This window comes from Bos taurus, chromosome 11 (assembly GCF_002263795.3).
Source record: "Bos taurus isolate L1 Dominette 01449 registration number 42190680 breed Hereford chromosome 11, ARS-UCD2.0, whole genome shotgun sequence".
NCBI classification, from domain to species: domain Eukaryota; kingdom Metazoa; phylum Chordata; class Mammalia; order Artiodactyla; family Bovidae; genus Bos; species Bos taurus.
Window position 1 is genome coordinate 76,167,945 of NC_037338.1, and position 26,834 is coordinate 76,194,778.

General features: G+C 40.3%; 1 long non-coding RNA gene across 1 annotated transcript in view; it reads left to right on the forward strand.

The window, feature by feature from the left end:
• LOC132346611 (uncharacterized) overlaps positions 1-26,834 on the forward strand; it is a 148,507-nt gene that overhangs the window by 59,369 nt on the left and 62,304 nt on the right. Inside the window, exons 2-3 of the long non-coding RNA XR_009496511.1 lie at positions 19,951-20,022; positions 22,707-22,848. This is a non-coding gene — a long non-coding RNA (uncharacterized lncRNA). The remainder of the gene's footprint in view (positions 1-19,950; positions 20,023-22,706; positions 22,849-26,834) is intronic.

The following is a 26,834-nucleotide window of genomic DNA, read 5'->3' on the forward strand; positions in this document are numbered from 1 at the left end:
TTGCCTATTAAACTCATTTTAAGAAAATCATTTTTAACATAAAGACTGCATCAACATTTGAGCAGAGAAATGATTTTAAAACCATTCCAGTATAACTGTAGGCTTAACTGGTGACCAGTGGTCATTGCCACTTATTCGGTAAAGAATTATTTTTCTCCTTTGTGCTGTTAAACATCTTGGACATGGATCCTGTCCTCACAACAGAAAAAGACACCACCTTGAGCTTTAAAGAACTCCTGGTCACTCAGGGATGGCAAAAAAGCACACAGGCACACAGGTAATAGTTCAGTTCAGACCATGAATGGTTTCATGTTGGACAAACCACTTATGCTGTCTTTTTTTTTCTCATCTGTAAGTAGGGAAAGTAGCATTTTCTTCACAGACTTCTGCTCTTCCTTTGAGATCATGTTGTTGCTGTGACCAGCCTGTATTATGAATTAGTTTGGAACTGTGTGTTTGAAAAGACCCTTGAGAGTCCCTTGGACTGCAAGGAGATCCAACTAGTCCATCCTAAAGGAAATCAGTCCTGGGTGTTCATTGGAAGGACCGATGTTGAAGCTGAAACTGCAAAACTTTGGCTACCTGATGCAAAGACCTGACTCAATTGAAAAGACCGTGATGCTGGAAAAGATTGAGGGCAGAAGGAAAAGGGTATGACAGAGCATAAGATGGTTGCATGGCATCACCGACTCAATGGACATGGGTTTGGGTGGACTCTAGGAGTTGGTGGTGGACAGGGAGGCTTGGGGTGCTGCTGTTCATGGGATGACAGAGTCAGACATGACTGAGCGACTGAACCGAACGGAACTGAACTCTGCATGTAAGTTAAATAAGCAGGGTGACGAAATATACAGGCTTGACGTCTACTATGGCACTATAATAACCTACTGTTATTGTTTATTTGTTTTTATGTATTTCCAATATGCACTAAACATACATGTATTCACTGCCTGGCACAATGACTGGTTTACAAAAACCATCCAATAAAATCTGAAAGAAGAGAGGGAGAGAAAAAGAGGTAAAAGGACTAAGAAACAAAAAGAGAAAAAGCAAGAAAATCATCTTTTGGTCAAATCATGTTGAGTAATTTTTCCTAGCTTTCTTTTTTATTTGGATTTAAAACAATATAAAAGTAAGAAAAAATGAGTATTATAAAATAATCAACAGAATTATACAGAATTAAAATTTAGAAAAATGGGACTATGTTCTGGTCTTTCTATTTTAAAATATATGCAAGGTGTCATGCAATAGATCTATTTATTTTTCCAAAGCAGGAAAGCATTTTGTAGTGTGGGTGGAGCATAAATTAAATTTTCACTTTTCTGTCAATTGATATTAAAATGGTTTCCAATATTTTCCTTTTCAGAGACTAGCTCAAAAATATCTTTGCATACATGAGTCAATATTTATGTAGAACTAATTCTTAGAAGAAGAATTGATGGATCCAAGCAATGTGCTTTAACCTTTTGATAGATCCTGCCAGAATGCCTTCCACAATCATAGACATTTCCCTTACCATTGGCAACATAGAACATTTTCAATCTAAACTTTTCTTCTGGGTCAATTTTATGGATTAAAAACCTTTTAATTTTTATTTATAAGATGACCAGTGAGTTAGAATATAATTTTATACATATCATTTCTTGGAATTTCTTTGTGCTTATTATTTATTCATAGTTGTTTCATGCTATATTAAAGATTTTTAACCCTGTATCTATTGTATATGTAGTAAATAATGTCTCCCAATCATTTAGTAGGATTTTTGGATAAAATTCTTATAAAGATCCACTGGGCAATGTAATCTAAGTTCTTTATAGTTGCTGATCCATGTGTCCCTTGCACGGTACTTCTGTGTCAACAAGAATTAGCCTGGGTCTTCCAATCCCCAACTGTGCTGTGTAACAAAGATTTCACACCACCTCAGTATCCCAAAGGGAGTCAAATCCTATATGTAAAACAAGGAGTTCCTCATGATGCTGAATATTTGATGAAATTGTGTTCTGGGTTGGGCTGATATGATATGCATGTGCTGCTTTCCTCATGGTGAACTCCATGGTGTTCTGAAAGCAGGATAGTGATTCTGACATGCCCTTCATGGTTTAACAACTTCTTTCAGGGGAGAAGCTGCACACCTGCAAATTGTGCTTGCAAAATCTGGCATGATCAGAGCCCTCATTATTCTACTACAAGCAGATTCTCTTAAGGGTAATGTACAAGGCTGAAAATTTTCACCTAATATTTGTTTCAGACTACTAGGTCAGAGAATATCTATTATATTTGCTGGTTCATTTTCCTTTTACTCTTGTTTGAGTGTCAGATGTAAAAATTTGGACAGTTTACTTCACCTTTAAGGGAATCTGTTAACTCATGATGAGCCTTGGAAAATTACCTCCACCTGCTTCCATCCCTTGGCGTTACCAACCAGAGTTTTACTATCTAAGTAGAATAAGTATGTTTTTATAGCTCCCTTTGCTAAGGAATTACCTAGGACTTCTTACAACTAGAAGAGAAAAAAAGGATTTGTATAGAAAGCAATCCAAATTCTTTGTAAATTTCAGAAAAATCATCTATTTATGACACACAAATGTATTAATCTTGCATAGATATTATTCATAGCACTAAGTTCAAGTTCATCTGTCTGGATTTTAAGAATAGCATTGGGCAGTACCATATGAATACCTACCTACTTCCTCTCCATTAAAAAAAATTATGGTACAATTTATATATAATAAAATGTCAGCAAATTTGGAGAACTCAGCAGTGGCCAAAGGACTGGAAAAGGTTAGTTTTCTTTCCAATCCCAAAGAATCGCGATGCCAAAGAATGCTCAAACTACCACACAATTGCACTCATCTCTGCTGCTGCTGCTGCTAAGTCACTTTAGTCGTGTCCGACTCTGTGTGACCCCATAGACGGCAGCCCACCAGGCTCCCCCATCCCTGGGATTCTCCAGGCAAAGTAATGTTCAAATTCTCCAAGCCAGGCTCCAACAGTACATGAACCGTGAATTTCCAGATGTTCAAGCTGGTTTTAGAAAAGGCAGAGGAACCAGAGATCAAATTGTCAACTTCCTTTGGATCATCGAAAAAGCAAGACAGTTCCAGAAAACATCTATTTCTGCTTTATTGACTATGCAAAAGCCTTTGACTGTGTGGATCACAACAAACAGTGGAAGAGCTAGGAATACCAGACCACCTGATCTGCTTTTTGAGAAACCTGTATGCAGGTCAGGAAGCAACAGTTAGAACTGGACATGGAACAACAGACTGGTTCCAAACAGGAAAAGGAGTATGTCAAGGCTGTATATTGTCACCCTGCTTATCTAACTTATATGCAGAGTACATCATGAGAAACACTGGGCTGGATGAAGCACAAGTTGGAATCAAGATTGCTGGGAGAAATATCAATAACCTCAGATATGCAGATGACACTACCCTTATGGCAGAAAGTGAAGAGCAACTGAAGAGCCTCTTGATAAAAGTGAAAGAGGAGAGTGAAAAAGCTGACTTAAAGCTCAACATTCAGAAAACTAAGATCATGGCATCTGGTCCCATCACTTCGTGGCAAATAGATGGGGAAACAGTGGAAATAGTGACAGACTTTATTTTTTTGTGTGCTTTCATTGTAGCTCAGTCGGTAAAGAATCTGCCTGCAGTGTAGGAGACCTGGGTTCCATCCCTGGGTTGGGAAGATTCCCTGGAGAAGGAAATGGCAACCCACTCCAGTATCCTTGCCTGGAAAATCTCATGGAAAGAGGAGCCTAGTGGGCTGCAGTCCATGGAGTCGCCAAGAGTCGGGCACGACTAGAAGACTAACACACTTATTTTGGGGGGCTCCAAAATCACTGCAGATGGTGACTGCAGCCATGAAATTCAAAGATGCTTGCTCCTTGGAAGAAAAGCTATGACCAACCTAGACAATATATTAAAGAGCAGAGACATTACTTTGCCAACAAATGTCCATCTAGTCAAAGCTATGGTTTTTCCAGTAGTCATGTATGGATGTGAGAGTTGGCCTGTAAAGAAAGCTGAACGCTGACTAATTGATGCTTTTGAACTGTGGTGTTGGAAAAGACTCTTGAGAGTCCCTTGGACTGCAAGGAGATCCAACCAGTCCCTCCTGGAGGAAATCAGTCCTGAATATTCATTGGAAGGACTGATGCTGAAGCTGAAACTCCAATACTTTGGCTACCTGATTCAAAGAACTGACTCACTAGAAAAGACCCTGATGCTGGGCCAGAAGGAAGGCAGGAGAAGGGGACAACAGAAGATGAGATGGTTGGATGGCATCACTGACTCAATGGACATGAGTTTGAGGAAGCTCCAGGAGTTGGTGATGGACAGAGAGGCCTGGTGTTCTGCAGTCCATGGGATCTCAAAGAGTCGGACATGACTGAGCAACTGAACTGAACTGAATGGAACAATTTTTATATAATAAAACTTACTATATTAAAATATACAATTTGAAATCGTTTATATTAACTTTTATAATATTTAACCATGTAATTAGTCACAATCAGTATATGTACATGCATATATGTGCTCAGTTGCTCAGTCACGTCTGTCTCTTTGTAACCCCACAGACTGTAGCCTGTCAGGCTTCTCTGTCCATGGGATTTCCCAGTCAAGCATACTGAAGTGGGTTGCCATTTCCTCCTTGAGGGGATCTTTCCCGCCCAGGGATTGAACCCATTTCTCCTGCATCTCCTGAATTTCAGGCAGATTCTTCATCACTGAGCCACTGGGTAAGCCTATGTGTGTATATATATATATATATATATATATATATATATAAAACCCTTGTGACCTGGTATCACCTTTGAGACCCTGTCTAGTCAAAACTACCCACAGGACCCCAGGCAAGCATGTTTCCTGTTTCTATATTTTTAGCTTTTCTAGAATGTCATCAATATTGACAGTATGTGATTATTAGTATCTGATGCCTTTTACTTAGTATATTATTTTGTGGTTGATTCATCCCAACTGTCACATGTATTAATAATTTGTTCCTTTTAATTACATATGCATTCAACTATAAGCATATGACACAATTTCTTATTTCACCAGTAGATGTACATGTATAGGTTGTTTCCAATTTTTTATTATTTAGAAACAACCTGCTATAAACATTCTAGTAAAAATCTTTGTGTGGGCATATATACTTGTTTAAGTACCTACTGGTAAATGTGCTGAGTCATATGGTTAAAGTATGCTTAAATAGTTGAGAATTGCTGAACTACTTCCCAATGTGATTGTTTTATTTGTATACCCATCAGCAATATGTGAGAGTATAGTTTCCCCAGATATTTCCTAGCACCTACTATTGTTAGTCTTTAGAATTTGATCTACCTTAATATATGTGTAGTAGTATCTCATTGTGATTTTGAATTTGTGTTTTCCTGGTGACTAATGACATTATATATCTATATAAGTGCTTATTTATCACTCATATATCTTTGGTAAAGTTTCTGTTCAAATATTTTGCTTACTTGAATTTTTATTATTGAGTTGAAAGAATTTTTGATATATTCTGTATACAATACTATGTGAGGCCTATGTTTTGAAATATTTTCTTCAATCTTTGACTTGTCTTTTTGTTTTCTCAAACATATCTTTAAAACAGCAAAAGTTTTTCATTTTGATAACATCCAATTTATCATTTACGTGTGTGTGTGTTTCCTTTTGTTTGCTATCTAAGGAAACTTTGCCTAACAAGGTTACAAAGATTTTTCTCTTATGTGTTCTCTAGAATGCTGTATTTTTAGCTCTTATAGTTCTATAGTCCACATTCAGCCTAATGTTTGTATATTATGTGAAATGAGTCAAGGTTCATTTTTTTGCATATCTAATTGTTTCAGAATTATTTCCCACATATAATCAACTTAGTACCTTTGTTAAAAATTTATCAACTGTATATGTATCACTCCATTTCTGGGCTCTGTTCTCTTCCAGAGATTGTATACGTATAATCACACAAGTATAACACTCTCTTGACTATATTAGCTATATGGCAAAGTTTTAAATCAAGTTAGGTCCTCCAAACTTGTCATTTTTCAAAATTGTTTTGGCCATTCTAGGTTCTTTGCATTTCTATGGAAGTATTATAATCCACAAATCAATTTCCACACACACAAAAGTAAAACAATCAAGCAAAAGCCAAAAAGCTCTAGACCAATTTAGGGAGAATTGACATCTTAAAGATATTGAGTCTTCTGATCCATGAACATGGTGTGTCTCTCCATTTTTGAAAGCCTTTAATTTCTCCCAGTGACATTTTGTAGTTTTCAATGTATAGTTTTGCACTTTTTTTCTTAAATTAAAAAAATCTTGTTAAATTTTGCAGATATGATCAGATTAAAAAGCTTGAGATAGAAGTGTATCCTTCATGGGCCTGGTGTTCTCACAAGGGTATTTATAAGTATGAGAGACAAAGAGGATGCGACAAGGAAAGCAGTGGTAAACGTGATGAAGGGTCACATGCCAAGATGTATTGTATCTACTATTAAGCCCTGTTTTAACTTCTCTTTAATAATTATATATTTTAGTTCTAAAAGTTACATTTAGAAATTTATTTGAAGATTTAAACTTTGTATGTTTGATCTTTTCATCTACTTTTTGACCTTATAATATTGGATTATTGAATAATATTCAAAATCCATACTTGATAACCCAAATAGCTTGATCACTTATGGATCCAATTTATTACCTGTTTCATTTTCTATTGGCTGACCCTACTTCTTGTTATGCATAGAAAGTTTTGATTGAGCACAAGGCATTGTGTGTTAAAAAAATTATAGGATTTCTCATCGATATTGTCTTCTTCCTGTGATGATTCCCTTGTCGTCTGTCAGACAACTATCATAGAACAGATCATCTCTAATCAGGAACTGAGCTTATTAAGGGCTGAGTCACCATTGTTGCCAAGTTCAGACTAGAATGTACCATCCAAGTTGCAATGTAGGACCATTTGATAGGATCCCTCCCCCTAAAGAAATTGTAATTTTTAATCTCTGTACATTGTGATGTGAACATTTTGCTGTTATTCAGATTTTTTTTTCTGCTTGGTTTCTTAACCTCTTACTCTGTGAACTTTAAGGATTTGGCAAATATTTGAAGAGTCTAAACTCTGGATTATCAATCAGGATGATTTTTCTCCTCAGCAGATATTGGACCATATCTGAAGAAATTTTAGATTCACAACTCTAGGGGTGGGGGTAGGGAGTAGGTTCCTACTGACATCTTGTGGGTAGAGGCTAAGGATGCTACTAAATATTCTGTAATGTACAGGACAGCCTCCCACCATAAAGAATTCTCTCACCCAACACATCAATAGTGTGTTGAGAAACCCTGATCTAAAACACTGAGTGTCCAGTTTGCTTCCCTCTCTCTCATCTCTCATAGATCATATTTCCTCCAGACTTGATTGCCTTGGCAGCTGCAAAACTTCCTATTTTTCTTTTTTTAATCCTCAGCCTCTGGAGGTATTAAATAGCTTTGCTAGTTTTCTGTCTTGTAGTAGTTAGTCTCTGCCAAGCATCTCAGCTTCACCTCCTGTGCCAAGAATAGGCAAATCCCCAGGGGTAAATAAGGCTTCCAGAATGCTATGACCACTTCTATGTGCCTCCTTTCCTGTAGGATCAGGTTCCTCAAGTCCAAGCAGCCCCATTATACCTCCAAGGCCTCAAACAGAGTTTTAAATTTTTTATCTAGCTATTTCTAACTGTTCCTGATCAGAATATGGGCCTTTCATAGTTTGAGGCCTTAGTCCTCCAAGCTGATGCGAAAGCAAGGTGTAATAGATGGAAGTTCAGTTCAGAGGACTAACCATGGAGAAAAGTGTCCCGTGTTAGATTAGAGACAGAAGGCAGGCTCAGTGTCTCCTTCATAGCCAGTGAAGGGAGGATAAAAATATTCTGCAGAAAATCTTCTTGACCCATGATTTTAGAGGACACTATGAGCTAGAGGTTAAGAAGGGAAAAAAGAAAGAACCTCATGACAAGAACACCAGCTCAATCTGTAATACTCTCAAGAATCACTGAGGCAAAGCCCAGGCATAGCACTCAAAACCTAGATCTGGGGCCTGGAAAGAGACAAAGTCTGACTTTCTACATTGAGAAAACTGAGTACAGGGGAGAGGGTCCCTGTACTTCAAATGAGACTGCAAATACCACTCTCAAGGACATGAAGAATCATGTGTTAAGAAAGAAGGTTAACGTGACTATTTGTTCCAATGTCAATTCACTCTTGTGACGGGATTTAATATTATTTTAAATAATTAATACAAATATGTTTAGGATTTCAAATGGTAAATAACTTGATAATACCCATTACATTGAAGAGATTATGAAAAAGTAAACTTAAAAAATAAAGTCCAATTGAAATCTTGGAATTTATGAAAGTTGAACTTAAAGAGTTTAATAGGTTAGAGGACATGTGGAATGGACCCAAAGAAACAAGAGCCATTAGAAGATTGTATTGCAGAATTAAGCAGTCACAAGGAAAAGTGAGAACTGGAAAATCATTAAGTGAATGGTAGATGGATAAGCCCCACCATACATCCAGCACAAATTCTGGAAGAAAAGATAGGTGGGATGGTAGAGAAGCAATGAGATTTTTCAGATTTCAAAAAATTCTGATTCCTCATTCAGAAAATATGCAACAAATGCCATATTGGAAGAACAAAAACAAATTCACACTGTGATATGCAAGAATGAAATAGAAAAACATTACAGAGAAGGTGAAAAATTTTAAAAGCTAGCAGAGAGGAAATATAGATTACCTACACATAAATTGTCATTTGACTGAGAACAGGTATCACCCAGAAGAATTTCCAGAAGACAATCGAATCATATATTCAAAATCCTGAGGGAAACTCACTGTTAACTTAGATTTTTACACTCAGCTAAATCTCCATTCCTGAGTGAGGGTAAAGTGCAGACATTTTTCAGTTACATAAAAACTGTTAAACCATTTACAGAATAATATCAAAAGATTTATTACAGCATGCTCTTCAGGTAGAGGAAATGTGAATTCAGAGTATGGAAAGGGGAAACAAGTGAACACAGAAAAAATAAAATTATGTCTGTAAGTAAAAATAATTTTTTGTATGTAGAAAGGTAAATCTAGAAATACAGACAGCAATAACATAATGGGAGGGCTATAAATTTTTAAGGCATGCTAAGATTTTTGATAAGTTTTGCAAGGCAGGAAAAAACAATGAATAACTTTAGCTTTAATAGAAAAATGTGTTGTTAAATTTGGGTAAAGTAATTGAAGATTAATAATATAATTTATGGTGTCATATCAGTAGAGAAAAATGGATTATATAAATCTTTATTAGTCCAATAGAAATCAGGAAAAATAAAACAGAGAAATGATGACTCAATTTAAAAGTTTCCTATGATAAATATGTAATTTATTTAAGAAAATTCAAAAAGAAAAATTCACATAACTACGAGAATTTTGTAACTCTTATACCAAAACAAGGAAAGGCTAGTACAAAAAAAAAAGTAGACTAATTTCACTTTTCATTATAGATCCAAAAATCTGAAATAAATGCCAAGAAATAAACTTCAGTTGTATCCTAATTAATAACAAATTATGACAAAATAGATTTTATGTCAATAACATGAGGCCAGCTCACTATTAGAAACTATATTAGTGTCAAAAAATCAGAAATTTGACAATATCAAATGTTGGCAAGCAAACATAGAATTTCTTTGAAAAAAGGTTTGTTCTAGGACTGAAATAATTACTACAAATAATTTTTTTAATGAAAAAACTCAGCACCTAGTCAGAAGTAACCAAGCATCAGAGAAAGAAAACATCACGAGGATTTTCCACAGGCATGCAAACTTATTCTAACATTTGAAAAACAGTTATGTAATTCATTATATTTATATAAACTAAAGACGATTAATCCTTAGTGGCATATTATAAACTTTACACATGATTTTTTACAATAACTTAGGGGATTAGGAATGGGATTTACAGTTAAAATGAAAAATAATAGAATCTATTGTTAGGTCATTAGGTTTCAAAAAATCTATAGTAAACATACTGCTTGATGGTGCTATGTTGGAAGTCCCCTGAGACAGAAACATTGTACAGTGTAGCACCAGCATCCTCATTTGGATAACTACGTCGTTTTTATACAGTCTCCCTGAGACACAGTTTAAACATTTGACAGTGAGCGTGTCAGCTCAAATCCCTTGTGGGTTTCCATTGCAGAGTGGACTTTCCTCACGGTCTGGCTCTGTTACCTCTTCTGTTATGCCCTACCCCTAGTCATGCTGTTTGAATCCCACTGGACTCTGGTTGGAGAAGGAAGAGGCAACCCACTCCAGTATCCTTGCCTGGAAAATCCCATGGACAGAGAAGCCTGATGGGCTGTGTCTATAGCGTTGCACCGAGTCGGACACAACTAAAGCAACTTTGCAGCAGCAGCAGCAGCAGGACTCCTTGGTATTTCTTAAGCCAGGCACTCCTGCCTCAGGGCCTTTGCTCTTGTTTCCTCAGCCTGGAAAGCTCTTCTCCAGATATCTAACTGTCTTCTCTCACCATCTTTAAGTTTTTTCCATTGTCATCTTTTTAAAAGGGTTACTCTGACTCCTGTATTTAATACTGTAGCCCTTACCTCTAGCTCTCCTTTATCTGAATCTGTATTCTCTTTTCCCCTGGAACTTACCACTATATCACATTTTATATAGCTTTTGTTAAATATCTTATGTATTGTTTGTTTTCCTCTGCTGTAGCAAAAGTTTCACCAGGGCTGGGGTCATGTCTGTGTTGTATCCCAGGAATAGTACATCACATTCAGTAAGTATTCAAGAAATATTTGTTAAATGAAATGATGAAATTATGTGCAAAAACTAGATACATTTAGAAGTGGGTTTTAAGAAAAAATTGTTTGGTGACCTTGGGTCTTTTGAATGAATTCAGTTCAGTTCAGTTCAGTTGCTCAGTTGTGTCCAACTCTTTGCGACCCCATGAGTTGCATCATGCCAGGCCTCCCTGTCCCATCACCAACTCCTGGAGTTCACCCAAACCCATGTCCATTGAGTTGGTGATGCCATCCACCCATCTCATCCTCTGTCGTCCCCTTTTCCTTCTGCCCCCAATCCCTCCCAGCATCAGAGTCTTTTCCAATGAGTCAGCTCTTCGCATGAGGTGGCCAAAGTATTGGAGTTTCAGCTTTAGCATCAGTCCTTCCAATGAACACCCAGGACTGATCTCCTTTAGGATGGACTGGTTGGATCTCCTTGCAGTCCAAGGGACTCTCAAGAGTCTTTTCCAACCACAGTTGGAAAGTCTTTTCCAACCACAGTTCAAAAGCATCAGTTCTTCGGCGCTCAGCTTTCTTCACTGTCCAACTCTCACATCCATACATGACCACTGGAAAAAACATAGCCTTGACTAGACAGACCTTTGTTGGCAAAGTAATGTCTCTACTTTTGAATATGCTATCTAGGTTGGTCATAACTTTCCTTCCAAGGAATAAGTGTCTTTTAATTTCATGGCTGCAATCACCACCTGCAGTGATTTTGGAGCCCCCAAAAATAAAGTCTGACACTGTTTCCACTGTTTCCCCATGTATTTCCCATGAAGTGATGGGACCAGATGCCATGATCTTAGTTTTCTGAATATTGAGCTTTAAGCCAACTTTTTCACTCTCCTCTTTCACTTTCATCAAGAGGCTTTTTAGTTCGTCTTCACTTTCTGCCATAAGGTTTCCTGCATTGTGGGCAGACGCTCTACCGTCTGAGCCACCATGGAAGTTTGAATGAATTACCTGTATTCTAAAAGGGTTTCCCAGGTGGTGCTAGTGGTAAAGAACCCGCCTGCCAATGCAGGAGACATAAGAGATGTGGGTTTGATCCCAGGGTGGGGAAGATTCCCTGGAGGGGGCATGGCAATCCATTCTAGTTTTCTTGCCTGGAGAATCCCATGGGCTGAGAAGCCTGGTCAGCTACAGGCCATAGTTTTGCAAAGAGTTGGATGCAATTAAAGTGACTGAGCACAGGACATTCTAAAAAGAGTAGTGTTTTTTTTTTTTTTTTTAATTTATACATTAGGAGTTTCTATTTTATTCATTTGAAATACCCCCTTTCCCAGAAAGACTTCAAGATATTTGTAAGAAATTCTGTATCTGATATTACTTGTGAATGTTCTAAAGTGGTATGAAAGGCTGCTTTCTCGCTGCTGTTTTCAACTGGAAGGTCAATCAGTCAATATTTGATTGATTTTAAACACAAAGCACACAGTTCATGGAGCAAAGACCATGAAATTACTCACTCTACTAAACAAATACTCCCAACATACATGCATACATACATACATATAAATCTATGTAACAAACTTATGTATATATGCATAATATGCATTCATGGACATGGTAGGAATTTTATGTTGCTGAAGGTATATGGATTCTAACATTATAACTTACATTTACTGCATTCAGTATTGAAGGAAGAGTCACTTAGCCTCCTGAGTTTCATTTTTCTTTTTTTTTTTAATTTTATTTTATTTTTAAACTTTACATAATTGTATTAGTTTTGCCAAATATCAAAATGAATCTGCTACAGGCATACATGTGTTCCCCATCCTGAACCCTCCTCCCTCCTCCCTCCCCACACCATCTCTCTGGGTCGTCCCAGTGCACCAGCCCCAAGCATCCAGTATCGTGCATCGAACCTGGACTGGCAACTCATTTCTTACATGATATTCTACATGTTTCAATGTCACTCTCCCAAATCTTCCCACCCTCTCCCTCTCCCACAGAGTCCGTAAGACTGTTCTATACATCAGTGTCTCTTTTGCTATCTCGTACACCAGGTTATTGTTACCATCTTTCTAAATTCCATATATATGCGTTAGTATACTGTATTTATGTTTTTCCTTCTGGCTTACTTCACTCTGTATAATAGGCTCCAGTTTCATCCACCTCATTAGAACTGATTCAGTAATTTGTGCTAAAGACAGTAAACTTGGTAAGCTTTAATGATTTGATTTACCCAGTTGTTTTCTTATTTGCTTCCTTCCTTCTGTTAGTTTTGGTGGACTTTGGAGATATATACATACTGGAGTGCAGAACCACCCATCCTTGGGTTCAGATCCCAGATCTATGATTTACTAGTTACACAACCTATTGTGCAGAATAGAAAAGGGCTTTTTAAGTATAAAGTCCTTAGAGCAATGTCTGGTGCATCATGAGTGCCAGATACATTTTTCTTCTTTTTGTTTTGTGAGGGAGTAAAGATGGGTACTGGGAAAAATAAATGAGAGAGATTATACATTAATTCTACATGCATCTTTTTCTCAGATAAGCCCAGCTACTGCCTCTGCAACACATCCTGCTCTTTTAGGCATCTGTGTCTTCACACACATGTTGTCCTCCCGACCTGGGAAGTTTCCTTGTTTGGGAATAAGTCCTCCATCCTTCTAGACTCACCCCAAGGCTTGTTTCCTCTGAGCATCCTGCCTCTCCCACCTCCCGGCCCTGATCCTTGGCCTGTTCCACTTTGTGTGAAAGATAAACGACAACAAATACAACAAAACTGAATATCAAAATTTAATAAATACCTATTAGATCTTCTCTCTGTATTTAGTTTTATGCTAATAGCTTTATTGGTATCACCAAATTTTATCCCTCTCCATTTTGCGGTGGGATGTTAGGTGTTATTTCCAATATTTGCAAGTGAGAATACTGAAGTTCAGAGACAAACATTGACTTCTCCAAATTCTCATCAATACTAAGTGATAGAGTTGGAGTTATACCATTTGATTTCTTCAAGATATGGCATTTTTGTGTTGAATGGATAGTTGATTAAGTTGTCTGTTTCTTCAACTATATTAGAGGCCTATTTTGGAAGAAATGTTATTTAGGTTTCATATTCACAGTGTATAGAACACTTTCTGATAAGAGGTAGGCAGCATGTAACTGTGGGTTGGTTGAAAAAACAGATTAATGAATAGAGCATGAAGTGGGTGGCAAGAGATTACAACATATGTAATTTGGAACCAAACGGGGAGGGCTTTTTACAGTATCCCATGACTTCATTCTGTAGATTTTTAGATGCTAATACTACATTTGATAATGAAGAATTACATATCAAGTTACACATTTTCAAAAGCTATCCAAAAAGCAGGCAAATTTGGAGGAAACCAGAACTGGAAACCCAATGAGCTCTAAGGAGTTTTTTTTGCAGTAAGTGAGAAACAGATCACTGGCCAAGACAACAAGAATGTCAACAAGATACCTTATTCAGTGACTTAAAACATGAGTCAGGAGTCTGGGCAAGGCTTTAGCTGGACCCCTTGCTCTGCAACTCATAAGCTGAAATCAAGGTATTGGCCAGGCTGTGTTCTCATCCGAAGCTCAGAGTTCTTGTCCAATGTGGTTATTGGCAGGATTCAGATCAGAATTCTGACCGAGGTCCCGATTGTCTTACTGGCTGTCTCCTGGGGATAGTTTTCAGTTTAAGAGGTTGTCTACAGTCCTTACCTCACGGCTTTCTTATGGGCCCTCTCATAACATGGCAGCTCACTATAAAACAGAATCATATATAACATAATATCACCATGGGGGACTAGCCCATCACCTTTGCTATATTCTATCATCTAGAAGCCATCTCAAGTTCTGCCTGGACTCAAGGGGAGGGAACTGCACAGATGTCCCTCCCCATGGCTCACCTTCTGTACATTTGCTGGAGGATTTGCTTTAAGGTCAGACATTGAGGCAAGGCTTGGTTAGCTAGCTCCCATACCAGCAGCAAGGCAGAAAGATAGTGAAGTCTGGAGAACCGAGAGCCAGACCTCCTGGACTCTGTATCCCCTGGGCAGGTAACCTAGGCTCCCTTTGTTTTACTTTCCTCATCTGTGAATGAGGAAAATAAAGCATTGCTATTAAATGAGATAGTTCTTGTGAAGAACCTAGAACTTAGTAAGCGCTCATTATACATTCACCAATATTACTACTATCATTAACCAAAATGAGCAGGTCCACTGTGAAACAGCAATACAAATCTAAGTATATGGCAAAACGGACTAATGACTCATTAGTTCTCTGTAGCTAAGATACAAATAGATTAAATGGGATGTATCTTCACTTATAATCATCAAGAAGTTTTCAAATCATCCAGTAAGTCTAATACATAAAGGTCACAGAAGCTTTATCTCTAGGATATAAGTAGTCCTCTTACTAGTTTTTGCCTTTTCATACTAGTTTAATACATGTCCTTCCTGAGAGGGGCTCATTCTCAAGGACTAATCAAAACTTCAGAGTATACTAATTTTCAAATAAATAAATGTCTTCAATTGAGGCAATGTAGGACCATATGCCAGAAACCGTCTGTGTGTATGTGTGCCTGTGTGTGGGTGTGTGTGTGGGGGGGTGTGTGTGGGTGTGTGTGGACATGTGTGTGTTGGGACTGGTCCTTGGAGTGCCTGTATAACAGGGTAGATATATATCAGATCTTTCAGACTCTGAGTACAGAACCTGTGAGAGGATATTCTGTTAACTGAATAGAGTATTAATATTTCAGAACGTAGTGTCTGTTTTTCTGGAGAAAATGTCGATTCTGAGTGACTTCTGATTTTGCAAGCTCAGTTTGACTCCTTGCACTTGTACAATCCTAAATATTGACTCCCTTACCAGAGAATATTTCTTCTATTATAGTCGCTTGTTTTTGTGAAACTAGAAATTCTATTTCTAAAATGTTGTTGTTTAGTCACTAAGTCATGTTTGACTTTTTGTGACCCCAAGGACTGCAACACACCAGGCTTCCCTGTCCCTCTCTATCTCCTGGAGTTTTCTCAAACTCATGTCCATTGAGTAAGTGATGCCATCCAACCACCTCAACCTCTGTCACCCGCTTCACCTCCTGCCCTCAATCCTTCCCATCATCGAGGTCTTCTCCAATGACTCAGCTCTTCACATCAAGTGGCCAAAGTACTAAAATGAAGAATCCCATAAAATTATAGACTCATCAAGATTTTATCTTGATTTTAATTTTTTTTCAGTTTTAATAGACTAAAATAAGGTGTGGGTTTGAAAAATGAAAATAAATCAAAGAAGAAAAACTCCAGATGAGATCAAAACAAAACCCAGTTCTCTTCAAACTCAGAAAAGTGATGTTTTCTTGATTTGTCTTCTAGGTGATGTCAGAGGGCTTCTTGGTTATTCAGGCAACACGCTCCTACAAAACCAGGCTCTTTCTGAAGCATGGGATTTAGAGTGCAAAGACAGGTGGTGACCTTGCCCCTTGGGTGTCATGAACATTTTAGTACAATAGGACTTACAAGTTCTGAGTAAAGCTCCCCACTTACTCAGGGTTTTGCTATTCAGTGGGAAGACAGAGATGCTGGGGAGAGGATTTCAGTGACAAAGCGAGTTAAGTAGCATGTTAAGGACCATGCCTGTAAAGAAGACCTTGTGAGCAAATGCCAGCTCCTTAAATCTCCTTGCACTTTCATGCATGAGACGATGTCAGTGATAAATGACGTGGAAACTCAACCACAGTGAACTACTTCAGACAGTCTCTCTAAAATTAAGCTGGTCATGTATAGATCTAGGAGTCAACCTTTTCAATCTGCAGGGAGCAACCAAGGTCATGACCTACAACCGTGGCAGGAGGGAAGGCTTAACTTGAATAAAAGGAAAAGTGCTGTGAGATAGGCAGGCTCTTCCTTTCTTAAACAGAGAGGCTGGGGCAGGAAATTAAATCCCAGGTTACTGTGGACATAGATGTTTGATACATTTCAAAAGGCCCAAACTGGACTTCCCAGAATTATTCTCTCTCTCTCTCTTTCTCTCTCTCTCTCTCTCTCTCTCTCTCACACACACACACACACACACACACACACACACACACCACCTTGCATACAGTACTGGCAGGAAGAAGCATGTAGCATGTACTGTTGGCCCCACACATAGAGCATCTATTGTACTCTCAGTGAAGCTATGAAGACATCAAGCAGAAGGCCTCCCTCTCAGGGCTGTCTGTCCCAGGGCTGTGCACAAATAGGGTGTCCCTCTCACCCTCTTGTGGTCCTTTGCTTCTGAGGACCAGAAGTACACCCACAGTAAGGGTGAGAGCAGTGATGTCTTGGCTGTTGAACAGAAGTGTGTAAATTTATATTTCCCAAATGTTTTTTCCCCAGTCCTACTTTCTGATGCAGAAGTTTAAGCCTTTAATTTTGTAGAGAGATCAGGGCTAAAGATCTGAGTCAGCCTGGGAGAGAGCATCAGGACCAACCTCCCTAGCTCAGACACAGGAGACTGACAGAGGAATAGGAGAGACACTGGGAAGAAGGGAAAGGGCTTAAAGGAACAGAAGGTGGCCATAGATGCAACTGCAGCAGCAAGGAAGGGAAGTGACAACTGGGCATCCTCTTTGGCTTTGCTGGGGCCAGCTTAGAAGTGGTTTCAGTAAAAAAGAGTTCTCAGTAAATAAGGAAATAATTTCTGCCCTAAATGCCTCCCCATTTCTGATAGCATCTTTTTAAAAAAAATTATTTCATTTCACTGGATCTTAGTTGTTGCTCACGGGATCTTCAATATTCTGTGGCATATGGGATCATCACTTGCTGCATGTGGGATCTAGTTCCCTGACCAGGGATTGAACCTGGGCCCCCTGCATTGGGAGCACAGGGTCTTAGCCACTGGACTACCAGAGAAGTCCCCTGATGGCTTTCTTTTTTCAGACTGTTGTTATTTAATCGCTAAGTGATGTCTGACTCTTTGTGATCCCATGAACTGCAGCGAAGATTTCAGATTTCCAGATTTCCCTGTCCTTCACTACTTCCTGGAGCTTGCTCAAGCTCATGTCCATCAAGTCAACAATGTCATCCAACCATCTCATCCTCTGTCACCCCCTTCTCCTGCCTTCAATCTTTCCCACTATCAGGGGCTTTTCCAATGAGCTGGCTCTTCACATCAGGTGGCCAAAGTATTTGAGCTTCAGCTTCAGCATCAGTCCTTCCAATGAATATTCAGGACTGATCTCCTTTAGAATGGACTGGTTGGATCTCCTTGCAGTCCATGGGACTCTCAAGAGTCTTCTGCAACACCACAGTTCAAAAGCATCAATTCTTCGGCACTCAGCTTTCTTCACCGTCCAACTCTCACATCCATACATGACTACCGGAAAAACCATAGCCTTGACTCTACAGACCTTTGTACTCAAAGCAATGTCTCTGCTTTTTCATACGTTGTCTAGGTTTGTCATAGCTTCAATTGCACAAGCTGGTATTTGCTATCATCAGGGTATACAGAGTGCCTGGTGCAGTGAGAAGAACCCTGGGCTAGCTGTGAAGAGTCTGGTTCAAGTCAGGGACCCATCATTTTACTTTCCTGTCCCAGTGAACAAAAGATTCCTAAATATTATGTGTGTGGGTGTGCCTAGTGATGTCCAACTCTTTGTGACCCTATGGACTGTAGCCTGCCAGGCTCCTCTGTCCATGGAATGGGGTGCCATTTCCTACTCCAGGGGATCTTCTGAACCCAGGAATTGAGCCCACATCTGTGTCTTCTGCATTTGTCTTGAAAAGTAGTATTGTGAGGATACATATAGCACATACCTGCTTTATGAAAGCATCAGATAAACGTAATATATAGATATGTCATGTGGGCAACAGAGCAACCTATTCTGAATACTACATGTGCTGATTTTCTGTTAGTCTTACCCTTGTGTCTATGGGGCAGGGAAATAATGGTGAGGAAAAATACATGTGCTTCAGTTCAGTTCAGTTGCTCAGTCGTGTCTGACTCTTTGCGACCCCATGAATCACAGCACACCAGGCCTCCCTGTCCATCACCAACTCCTGGAGTCCACCCAAACTCATGTGCATCGAGTCGGTGATGACACCCAGCCATCTCATCCTCTGTCATCCCCTTCTCCTCCTGCCCCCAATCCCTCCCAGCATCAGGGTCTTTTTCAATGAGTCAACTCTTTGCATGAAGTGGCCAAAGTATTGGAGTTTCAGCTTCAGCATCAGTCCTTCCAATGAACACCCAGGACTGATCTCCTTTAGGATGGACTGGTTGGATCTCCTTGCAGTCCAAGGGACTTGCAAGAGTCTTCTTCAACACCACAGTTCAAAAGCATCAATTCTTCAGCACTCAGCTTTCTTCACAGTCCAACTCTCACATCCATACATGACCACTGGAAAAACCATAGCCTTGACTAGACAGACTTTTGTTAGCAAAGTAATATCTCTGCTTTTTAGTATGCTATCTAGGCTTAGTCATTGCCTTTTCTTCCATGGAACTCCCCCAGACAGTGTCCAGAGTGTATTTGGACATTTAATTCTGTTGTTTGACAGTCAAAATAATAGGACTTTTTAAAAAATCTATGGAATATGACCCAGAATCCTACCATCATGCAGAGCTCAAATATTTAACTCATTTTACATTAACTTCTGCATTTCACTTTCATATATATTTATATTTTAAGCAGATGTCATTATAAGGTACACATGACGCTGTATTTTATCAGATAACATTATATGGTAAAATTCCAAGCATTCTCCTGTGCCTTTTCCTAGTCTTCATAATTACTATTTTCATGGTTGTGTGACGCTGTATCAAGTTAATAGATCACACTTTGGCCACCTGGTGTGAAGAACCGACTCATTGGAAAAGACTTTGATGATGGGAAAGATCAAGGGCGGGAGGACAAGGGGATGGCAAAGGATGAGATGACTGGATGGCATCACGTCTCTATGGATATGAGTTTGAGCAAACTCTGGGAGATAGTGAAGGACAGGGAAGCCTGTCATGCTGCATAGGATGACATGGGATCATAGAGTCAGACATGACGCAGCAACTGAACAACAAGGATGACGACTTAACTCTCCCTTGCTAGTAGTTTGTATCCCTGCCATTGTTTTGGCAATGAAGCTGGTGGAAAACAATTGCTTTGAATCTAATTTTTTTTTTTTTTGCTTTTAGATGTTACTCTGGATTCTAACACCTTGGGAGCCTGCAATGAATGTTATGGATTTTGTTTCCCAAATTAAGGAGGTGATGAACTAGCCTTCATTTCAAGATCTGTACAATTGAGACTGAGTTCTACACCACCCCCACCCCCAAATCTTCCTCACTGTTCTCTCTTTTATATCCCTCTCAGAGAAGGTGATGGCACCCCACTCCAATACTCTTGCCTGGGAAATCCCATGGACGGAGGAGCCTGGTAGGCTGCAGTCCATGGGGCCGAGAAGAGTCGGACACGACTGAGCGACTTCACTTTCACTTCTCACTTTCATGCATTGGAGAAGGAAATGGCAGCCCACTCCATTGTTTTTGCCTGGAGAATCCCAGGGATGGGGAGCCTGGTGGGCTGCTGTCTATGGGGTCACACAGAGTCAGACACGACTGAAGTGACTTAGCAGCAGCAGCAGCATGAAGAAACTAAAAAGAAAATCAGTCCTAGTATTAACAAGACTTGAAACCTGTATTCTCTCCCTAAGAACTCTATTGTGGTTGAATGGGGCTACTCTATAGAGAATGGTTATAGGCAGTTGATATCCAGGCAGTTGATAATGGTTAAGCTCAGAGGATCTGCCTCAGAGATTTGCAGTTACGTCTCTTCTCTGTTACATAATGATTAAATAGCCACAGAAAGTTACTTCATAAGATACAGTTTCCTATATGGAAAACATGAGACAACAGAGGTAAAATTGTCAGCATTTCTCTGGCATAAAGTCAATTATCAGTTCAGTTCAGTTCAGTTCAGTCGTGTCTGACTCTTTGGGACCCCATGGACTGCAACACACCAGACCTCCCTGTCCACCGCTAACTCCCAGAGTTTACCCAAACTCGTGCCCATTGAGTTGGTGATGCCATCCAACCATCTCATCCTCTGTCGTCCCCTTCTCCTCCTGCCTTTAACCTTTCCCAGCATCAGGGTCTTTTCAAATGAAGTAGTTCTTCACATCAGGGTAGCCAAAACATTGAGTTTCAGCTTCAGCATCAGTCCTTCCAATGAACACCCAGGACTGGTCTCCTTAGGATGGACTGGTTGGATCTGCTTGCAGTCCAAGGGACTCTCAAGAGTCTTCTCTAACACCACAGCTCGAGAGCATCAATTCTTCTGCACTCAGCTTTCTTTATAGTCCAACTCTCACATCCATACATGACCACTGGAAGAAACGTAGCCTTGACTAGATGGACCACTGTTGGCAAAGTAGTGTCTCTGCTTTTTAATTTGTTGTCTAGGTTGGTCATAACTTTCCTTCCAAGGAGCAAGTGTCTTTGAATTTCATGGCTGAAGTCACCATCTGCAGTGATTTTGTTGCCCCCCCAAAATAAAGCTGTCACTGTTTCCCCATCTATTTGCCATCATGAGAAACGCTGGGCTGGAAGAAGCACAAGCTGGAATCAAGATTGCCGGGAGAAATGTCAATAACCTCAGATATGCAGATGACACCACCCTTATTGCAGAAAGTGAAGAAGAACTAAAGAGCCTCTTGATGAAAGTGAACGAGGAGAGTGAAAAAGTTGGCTTAAAGCTCAACATTCAGAAAACGAAGATCATGGCATCTGGTCCCATCACTTCATGGGAAATAGATGGGGAAACGGTGGAAACAGTGGCTGACTTTATGATCTCTTTTTCTGTGAGTTTGTTTGGCTGTTTCTTTTACAGTGTAATTGACCTACAACACTATGTTAGTTCTTGGTGAACAATATAGTGATTTGATACCTCTGTACACTACAAAGTGATCACCACGAAAAGTCTAGTTACTGTCTGTCACCATACAAAGGTATCAACGCATTATTGACTATATATGTTCTTGTGAGCAGACTTCTGTAACCCAGCCAGAGGCACGGCTGAGCATGGAAAGGTAGGGTGGAATGTAGAGGAAACTTGAGGGCTCAGGAATGTGTGGAGTCTGTGTTAGGGGGACAGAGAAGGATGCACCCTGCCTGGAGAGGGGCCTGGGAAGACCCAGAAGACGAGGGACCTGTCCTGGGTTTGTACTGTTCCCTGAACTGATATCAATTGTGAATTCCAGGAGAGCAGTGTCGAAATGAACTTAATATTTCTCCAGATGAGAAAAGGTGCCCTTGGGGAAGGAAAACCTGGTTGGGCTCTGACATTCAATTTCCAGCACTTTAGCTTCTAAGAGAACTCTAAAGACGCCTTCCTAACCCACTTTTCTGCTACATTTCCCGGCCCCTCTTCCTGCCCCCACCCTTTTCCCTGCAGGCTGCTGCTCAGGCCACAGGCTGTGGATTCTTTGAGAAGCAGTTCATTCTGCTCCGGGCCCTAGCAGACAGAATTCCTGACCTGGGTTTTTTCTAGTAGGAAGGCCAAACCGGAGGGTCGAGAAACGTGAGAATGAGGTGAATGACTGAAGGAGGAAACTGTCCATTCTGGCCATCCTCTCTTTAATTCACTGGCAGTCAATTTAGTAGAAATGTACTGTGTTAAAGTGAAAGAAAGAAAAAAGAAATGAAAAATCCCAGTAAGGTTCATGGAGTTTGGAATATAATTTTGCATGGAGTGGAGAGTTAAGAAGCACTTTCCCATTTGATGCTGAGTTCATATTTGGAGTGACACATCTTTCAGCACTGGCTGTACCAGCACATTTGCCCGGAGGAAATCCTGAGAACATTCCCATGTGCCCTCTTTTAAGTAAGTTGTAAAGATGAGTTAGGTTGGGAGGTGGACATAAGACATGCTTCTTTATCTCTCGTATTTTCAGCGGACACCAAGGACATCTTGTTCCAGACATAAGGGCAGAAATGAACCACCACATCCACACTTCACCCAGAAGGGCCTTCACCAACATCCTGTCTTTTGAAGAAGCAGCAGATACGACTAGGTCAGAGCTGATCTGCCAGCAGGTAAGTGGGCTTGGCCTTCAGATGACTCCAGAGGGTTCAGTGGAGCTGAGAATAACAGTCCACACACAGTTTTCTTTAAAAAAAAAAAACAAAAAAACCTATCTATTTTTGTCCGTGCTGGGTCTTCGTTGCAGCACACAGGTTTTCTCTGCTGCTGCTGCTGCTAAGTCACTTCAGTCATGTCCAACTCTGTGCGAACCCATAAATGGCAGCCCAGCGGGCTCCCCTGTCCCTGGGATTCTCCAGGCAAGAACACCAGAGTGGGTTGCCATTTCCTTCTCCAACGCATGAAAGTGAAAAGTGGAAGGGAAGTCTCTCAGTCGTGTCCGACCCTTAGCGACCCCATGGACTGCAGCCTACCAGGCTCCTCCATCCATGGGATTTTCCAGGCAAGAGTACTGGAGTGGGGTGCCATTGCCTTCTCTGCAGGTTTTCTCTAGTTGCTGAGAATAGGGGCTACTCTCTAGCTGTGGTGCTTCACATTGCGGTGGCTTCTTTTGTGGAGCATGGCCTCTAGGGCACACAGTCTAAAGTAATAGCGGGTCCTTGAGCTCGAGAGCACAGGCTAAGTAGCTGTGGTGCATAGGCTTCATTGTTCTGTGGCATGTCGGATCTTCCCGGATCAGGGATCGAACCTGTGTCTCTTGAGCTGCAGGCAGAGTGTTTCCCACTGAGCCACCAAGGAAGCCCCCATGCAGTTTTTTCTATCAGTTCAGTCACTCAGTCGTGTCCGACTCTTTGCGACCCCATGAATCAGAGCACGCCAGGCAGGCTCCCTGTCCATCACCAACTCCCAGAGTTTACTCAAACTCAAGTCCATCGAGTCGGTGATGCCATCCAGCCATCGCATCCTCTGTCGTCCCCTTCTCCTCCTACCCCCAATCACTCTCGGCATCAGGGTCCTTCCCAATGAGTCAATTCTTTGCATGAGGTGGCCAAAGTATTGGAGTTTCAGCTTTAGTATCAGTCCTTCCAATGAACACCCAGGACTGATCTCATTTAGAATGGACTGGTTGGATCTCCTTGCAGTCCAAGGGAGTCTTCTCCAACACCACAGTTCAAAAGCATCAATTCTTCGGCGCTCAGCTTTCTTCACCGTCCAACTCTCACATCCATACATGACCACTGGAAAAACCATAGCCTTGACTAGATGGACCTTTGTTGGCAAAGTAATATCTCTGCTTTTTAATATGCTATCTAGGGTGGTCATAACTTTTCTTCCAAGGAGTAAGTGTCTTTTAATTTCATGGCTGCAGTCACCATCTGTAGTGATTTTGGAGCCCCCAAAAATAAAGTCAGCCACTGTTTCCAATATTTCCCCATCCATTTCCATGAAGTGATGGGACCAGATGCCATGATCTTAGTTTTCTGAATGTTGAGCTTTAAGCCAACTTTTTTACTTTCCTCTTTCACTTTCAACAAGAGGCCTTTTAGTTCCTCTTCACTTTCTGCCATGAGTGGTGTCATCTGCATATCTGAGATTATTGATATTTCTCCTGGCAATCTTGATTCCAGCCTGTGCTTCTTCCAGCTCAGCGTTTCTCATGATGTACTGTGCATGTAAGTTAAATAAACAAGGTGACAATATACAGCCTTGACATACTCCTTTTCCTATTTGGAACCAGTCTGTTGTTCCATGTCCAGTTCTAACTGTTGCTTCCTGACCTGCATACAGGTTTCCCAGGAGGTAGGTCAGGTGGTCTGGTATTCCCATCTCTTTCAGAACTTTCCACAGTTTATTGTGATCCACAGAGTAAAAGGCTTTGGCATAGTCCATAAAGCAGAAATAGATGTTTTTCTGGAACTCTCTTGCTTTTTCGATGATCCAGCAGATGTTTGCAATTTGATCTCTGGTTCCTCTGCCTTTTCTAAAACCAGCTTGAACATCTGGAAATTCACAGTTCACGTACTGTTGGAGCCTGGCTTGGAGAATTTTGAGCGTATACTTTGCTAGTGTCTGAGATGAGTGCAATTGTGCGGTAGTTGAGCATTCTTTGGCATTGCCTTTCTTTGGGATTGGAATAAAAACTGACCTTTTCCAGTCCTATGGCCACTGCTGAGTTTTCCAAATTTGCTGGCATATTGAGTGCAGCACTTTCATAGTATCATCTGTCAGGATTTGAAATAGCTCAACTGGGATTCCATCACTTCCACTAGCTTTGTTCATAGTGATGCTTTCTAAGGCCCACTTGACTTCACATTCCAGGATGTCTAGCTCTAGGTGAGTGATCACACCATCGTGATTATCTGGGTCTTGAAGATCTTTTTTGTATAGTTCTTCTGTTTATTCTTGCCACCTCTTCTTAATTTCTTCTGCTTCTGTTAGGTCCATACCATTTCTGTCCTTTATCGAGCCCATCTTTGCATGAAATATTCCCTTGGTATCTCTAATTTTCTTGAAGAGATCTCTAGTCTTTCCCATTCTGTTGTTTTCCTCTATTTCTTTGCACTGATCACTGAGGAAGGCTTTCTTATCTCTCCTTGCTATTCTTTGGAACTCTGCATTCAGATGCTTATAGCTTTCCTTTTCTCCTTTGCTTTTCACTTCTCTTCTTTTCACAGCTATTTGTAAGGCCTCCTCAGACAGCCATTTTGCTTTTTTGCATTTCCTTTTCTTGGGGATGGTCTTGATCTCCTGTACAATGTCATGAACCTCCATCCATAGTTCATCAGGCACTCTGTCTATCAGATCTAGTCCCTTAAATCTATTTCTCACTTCTACTGTATAATCATAAGTGATTTGATTTAGATCATACCTGAATGGTCTAGTGGTTTTCCCTACTTTCTTCAATTTAAGTCTGAATTTGGCAATAAGGATTTCATGATCTGAGCCACAGTCATCTCCCAGTCTTGTTTTTGCTGACTGTATAGAGCTTTTCCATCTTTGCCTGCAAAGAATATATCAATCTGATTTCAGTGTTGACCATCTGGTGATGTCCATGTGTAGAGTCTTCTCTTGTGTTGTTGGAAGAAGGTATTTGCTATGACCAGTGTGTTCTCTTGGCAAAACTCTGTTAGCTTTTGCCCTGCTTCATTCCATACTCCAAGGCCAAATTTACCTGTTACTCCAGGTGTTTCTTGACTTCCTACTTTTGCATTCCAGTCCCCTGTTAATGAAAAGGACATCTTTTTGGGGTGTTAGTTCTAAAAGGTCTTGTAGGTCTTCATAGAACCATTCAACTTCAGCTTCTTCAGCATTACTGGTTGGGGCATAGACGTGGATTACTGTGATATTGAATGGTTTGCCTTGGAAACAAACAGAGATCATTCTGTAGTTTTTGAGATTGCATCCAAGTACTGCATTTCGGACTCTTTTGTTGACCATGATGGCTACCCCATTTCTTCTAAGGGATTCCTGCCCACAGTAGTAGATACAATGGTCATCTGAGTTAAATTCACCCATTCCAGTCCATTTTAGTTTGCTGATTCCTAGAATGTCTATGTTCACTCTGCCATCTCCTGTTTGACCACTTCCAATTTACCTTGATTCATGGACCTGACATTCCAGGTTCCTATGCAATATTGCTCTTTATAGCATCGGACCTTGCTTCTATTACCAGTCACATCCACAACTGGGTATTGTTTTTGCTTTGGCTCCACCCCTTCATTGTTTCTGAAGTTATTTCTCCACTGATCTCTAGTTTAGCATGTTGGGCACTTACCAACCTGGGGAGTCCTCTTTCAGTATCCTATCATTTTGCCTTTTCATACTGTTCATGGGGTTCTCAAGGCAAGAATACTGAAGTGGTTTGCCATTCCCTTCTCCAGTGGACCACATTCTGTCAAATCTTTCCACCGTGACCCATCCATCTTGGGTGGCCCCACACGGCATGGCTTAGTTTCATTGAGTTAGACAAGGTTGTGGTCCATGTGATCAGATTGGCTAGTTTTCTGTTATTATGGTTTCAGTGTGTCTGCCATCTGATGCCCTCTCACAACACCTACCGTATTACTTGGGTTTCTCTTACCTCGGACGTGGGGTATCT